We start from the raw sequence: 5,409 nt of genomic DNA on the forward strand, positions 1-5,409 counted from the left end.
CAACATATATATAAAAATTAAAAACAAAAAACACGTAACACAGGGAAAGTTTTAGTTACTGTCTTCAGCAGCACTAAAGTAAAAAGAAATAGAAAAAATAAAAAAGAAGAACAAAAAACACACACACACATTTACAGGTTCACAATAAATGTTCTAAGGTAATATCAAAGTAAGCACTAAAGCAGACACCTGTAGTGGAATGCATGAATGGAGACTATCAAGCTAAGTTGAGAACTAAATCCAAAGTTCGAAACTATCGCTCTAGTGCGCAATGCATGGCACGATATTTTCAAATGTTCCGACCTAAGTTGGTGACTAACTTGCCTAAATTTGGTCCTCCTCCGAGGAGGACCAAATTCCTTAGTTTCGAACTATTGCAAAAATACAAATGGCGGCCGCCATGACAGTCTTTGATTTTGCTGTACAAAAAAATCAAATATTCGGCAGTCCGACGCATGAACCAAAGAATGATGTCGACAAAGAAGTTGAAACATTGATTGCGCTTTGGAGGGGGTTCAAATACAAGTCGTGAAGTGACCGGCACAGCTGATTTGGGACACGATCTACCTTGAGTCGGGAGATTTGCTATGAACATTGACTAAATTTCCACTTTTTACATCAGCGACTGTACAAATTTGGCTTGTACATCTTCCTGTCGCCGATTTTAATCGGTTTGGATCATCCAACAGGTAAGAGCAAGATTCATCCGTTGTGTGCGTGTAGTTTGTGTGTCCCACGGTGTGTGTGTTCGTTTGTGCGCCTCGGTGTGTGAGTGTGTGTCAGATTATATTGCAATAATACATCAGTTTGTTAGAAAGTGAGAGCAAGGGTAGATCTAGATCTATGGGCCAGGCAGTACTGTCTGAGTGTCTCCGAAACCGTGTTCAGTGTCATAGGAAAATAGGCCTACGAGCCATTGTGTAGTGGTGACGATGAAAGATACAGTTGTTGTTTTTCTGACAGTGACAGTGACATTGACAATGAACGATCGTCAATGCATCAATGATTATGCACAGCAGCATCGGTTTCTTCGGAACTGTGCACTGTTGACTGAATTTCCCACGGTGGAGCAATGAACAGTAGACACTAAAACAAAGCTAATCTAATGCATTGAAGCATCGCTGTAGATCTATCTCATTCAACTAACAATATAATGCAGTGAATGGCAAATCTATCTCTGAATGAACTGTTGTGTATCCTTATTTGCTGTAAATGTCCTGGCTCACACTGCACTCCCAACATTAGAAGTATGTTTTCTAAGCTGAATGCATGTATAATTTGATATAGTAAGTGTGTAAAGCCAAGAGTAACACTAACTGGCCCAAAACAATTTTTGTGTGTATACAAATGAAGAAAGAAACTGACTTCACTTGAATCACTGCCACTGAAAGTGTGTCTATTGTGTATTTTTAGAAGGGTTATTCAAGAATGACTTATTTTTCTGTTTAAATACTTGATATTTACTCTGCATGAACAGAGTCAGAGGTAAATGCTGCTGTATAAACTATGATTGTGAAAGAGGGAATAAAAGAATCAATGAGCGAGTGGTTTAATTATAATACAGTTATTATTTATTGTTAATTAATTATTTTATGGTGTGTTTTTTCAGGCCTCCTAAGAAACCAGAGATGATGTGTGATGAAGTGTTCATACAGCTCTTGCATTCAGATATATATGGATTCTGGAGAGGATTCAGACTGAGTGGACATGCTGCTTTACAGACTACCATGAAGAGTAAGTCACACATTTCTGTACCACTACCAAGTACCTGCTTGTGCCTATTAAATTGTTATTGTAAAATTGATTTATGATATGTAAATTGGCACTGGTGATAGTAGTTTGAAGCTGTGTAGATGTTTTTGGCAGACTTTTGTACGTTGTGTTGTAAAGAGATCTGCGTTTCACATTAGATGCACTTACAATCTAGATAGATACATTCAGCTATGTCAACACTTGTTACATCTGAATCTGAGAGTAGTGGCAGGAGATGCAAGTTTATTGACACAAAAACATTACGGCTTTGTATAAAATAAATTCTTACATCTGTATGTATCCTTGCATAGTACAATTTGTACTATTTATACAAAATGGTACATAAAGCTTGGTTTTAGTTCTCTTTCTCTTCTCAAATCCTTTGCCACTATTCTTAAAGTAAATTACACAGTGTGAATGAACTAATGCAGCACAGGAAAGTAAAACAAAATTGCAAGATAAAATGAAATCATTACTAATTTACTGGAATTATTTTAAAGGCACATACAGTTATTCTTCCCTTGGCTCACCATCCTAGATCTTGCCAGGCTTTTACATGGAATAAGAATGAATCTGTTCACTCGGATACTTCTACATTCAACACCCTGGCTTCTTCCTGCTCAGAGTTAGATTTTGTTGTGGAAACCACTCTCAGATTAACAAAAATGTTACTTCTTTACTTCTGCGAGTGACTTTTGAGAAATTCGTTCATAAACAAAATTCAACTATGCACATGAAGCAGTCACTGACTGTCAGGGTGTCAATATTTTATGTGTCTGGGTGAAGTTATGTTCCTAAACCATGAACAACTGGCCAGATCTGAAATGGCCAAAATCAATGGGATCAACACACATCCCCAGAATCTTCATCACTGGAAAATGTGGTGGGGTGAATGTATTTTAATAAAAAGGCTGACAGGCGAGTGCTTTGGATCCTGAAAGTTCTGTTTTGGACTGAAATCGAGACACATTTCCCAATGAAACTCAAACTGTATAGTGTTGATGCTGAAGAGCGAAAGTGTGTGGGTTGAGGGCACACTTGTTTTTGACTAAAATCGAGAAACATTTCTGCCGAGCACAAAGTTCATACACGCACAGATTTTGTTTTAATACTTTAGATTACAATATCACACACACCATCCCCGATCCCAATGGTCATGTGAAGAGCAAGTGCTTCCTCACCCCCCCCCCCACACACACACACACACACACTGCTTAACACGTACACACCGTCTCCCCCCAACACACACCCTCCCCTCGCTAACCAAAACCCATCCCCGTGAATACTGAAGGTGCTCAGTTATATGTTTTCTTTATTTTTCAGGAAGGACCGCTACATTAAGGGAAGGCTGTTTGCACCTTGGTTCCTGGGTTCGCTGGGGACGATGATCAAATTCAGAGTACCATCACAATTCTGTGCTTTTCCATCTGATTCGGCTGAGAATGCTTGCAGAGGTTTCTACACTACCCGTCATAAAAAGTAGGCAGATGCGTTTGAGGGCAGATCTTACTGATGAGGCTGTTGATTGAAAAACCAAGTATATGACTGAAAAGGCCATTACTTTCCCTACTTTATTCAGAAACAAAATTGGGTTTTCATGACGTAGTGTCCATGCAGTGAAACCTGCAACACAGACACCCCCCCCCCCCCCCCTCCCACAAATCAAATTCACAAAATCAAGCTTCCCGTGTTAAAATCAACAACACAAATCAGAACAACTAAACCGAAACTCAAACATGTTTTGCATGTCATTAGACAGAACAATCAAATCTTTATCCAAAACAGTCCGTTTTGTTCACATAATTTATCTTGTCTAACATGAACGCTATGGCATGCTGAGCGTGTAGTTGTCAATCCTCTCAGTTTTTGAAGTCGTTTTAGCGGGAAATGAGACCAAAAATGGGACATTTCAGAACTCCTCAACGCATTGTCTTAAAACTGTCAGTGATTTGTGCTAACACACGTCGTTAAGTACAAAAATGAGACCAAAAAATGGTACATTTAAGTAACTCCTCAACGCATTGTCTTAAAACTTGTCAGTGATTTGGGCTAACACATGTCGTTAAGTACACACGGAATCTCAAGTCATGTGAGATATTAGTTCTGCTGTTGCGCGACATGCCAGAACGAATTTTAAAAATAAAAATGTACCCTGTCCAATGAACTGAATTTGTAAAAAAAAAACAAGTCGCGTAAGGCGAAAATACAACATTTAGTCAAGTAAAAGTAGCTGTCGAACTCACAGAATGAAACTGAACGCAATGCCATTTTTCAGCAAGACCGTATACTCGTAGCATCGTCAGTCCACCGCTCATGGCAAAGGCAGTGAAATTGACAAGAAGAGCGGGGTAGTAGTTGCGCTAAGAAGGATAGCACGCTTTTCTGTACCTCTCTTTGTTTTAACTTTCTGAGCGTGTTTTTAATCCAAACATATCATATCTATATGTTTTTGGAATCAGGAACCGACCAGAAATAAGATGAAAGTGTTTTTAAATTGATTTCGACAATTTAATTTTGATAATAATTTTTATATATTTAATTTCCAGAGCTTGTTTTTAATCCAAATATAACATATTTATATGTTTTTGGAATCAGAAAATGATGGAGAATAAGATGAACGTAAATTTGGATCGTTTTATACATTTTTATTTTTTTTTTACAATTTTCAGATTTTTAATGACCAATGGTTGAAAAATGAGGGCGTGACAGTGCCGCCTCAACTGTCACGAAAAGCCGGATATGATGTCATCAAAGACATCTATCAAAAAAATGAAAAAAACGTTCGGGGATTTCATACTCAGGAACTCTCATGTCAAATTTCATAAAGATCGGTCCAGTAGTTTAGTCTGAATCGCTCTACACACACACACACAGACACACACACACACACACACACGCACGCACGCACGCACATACACCACGACCCTCGTCTCGATTCCCCCCTCTACGTTAAAACATTTAGTCAAAACTTGACTAAATGTAATTAGCATGCATTAAGAAAAATGAAAGCTTCAATTTACCTTTAATTTCATACATTTTCAACTATGACTGTTCACATCGCACTTGTACGCACACACACATTCTTGGAAAATGAAAGAGCCATGATCAGTTAAGCGTGTCAGCCGTGAGCTTTTCTAGGCGTAGGCCTACATTTGCGCTCAGCGCTCTGAATGAGGCAAAATATTAATGTTCGCGTTGAAATCCTCATACCGCCAATGTCTGATAAAATATGTACATGAAATTTAATTGTGTGGCGCATCTGTTATTGTTCTTGAAGATAACAACAAATTAATTGTTTTTCAATGAGTCAGCGAAGACCTACCATCAATTTAAGAACTCTTTCTGGCATGTCAATTAACAGCAGACTAATGTCTCAAATGACTTTAAAATCCGTATGAACTTTCCCACATGTGTTACTACTGTTAGCACAAATCACCGCAACGTTGAAGGCAATGCGTTGAGGAGTTACGAAAACGTACCGGTTTTTGTCTCATTACCCACTAAAACTGCCTTTTACAGCTTCTCAGAGGAATGACACCTACACAAATCAACATGCCTTAATGTCAGTGTTAGACCAGATATGTGAACAAAACTGACTGATTTGGATGCAGATTTGATTGTTTTTTCTATTGACGTGCAGAAGATGTTTTGTTTTGG

General features: G+C 38.3%; 1 long non-coding RNA gene across 1 annotated transcript; it reads left to right on the top strand.

The window, feature by feature from the left end:
- On the top strand, positions 1 to 4,602 carry LOC138966014 (uncharacterized). Its single transcript, XR_011455565.1, has 3 exons — positions 1 to 689; positions 1,610 to 1,734; positions 3,076 to 4,602. It is a non-coding gene; the product is annotated as an uncharacterized lncRNA (long non-coding RNA).
- The last annotated feature ends 807 nt before the right edge of the window (positions 4,603 to 5,409 follow it).

Source organism: Littorina saxatilis, linkage group LG5 (assembly GCF_037325665.1).
Source record: "Littorina saxatilis isolate snail1 linkage group LG5, US_GU_Lsax_2.0, whole genome shotgun sequence".
In the NCBI taxonomy this organism is placed as follows: domain Eukaryota; kingdom Metazoa; phylum Mollusca; class Gastropoda; order Littorinimorpha; family Littorinidae; genus Littorina; species Littorina saxatilis.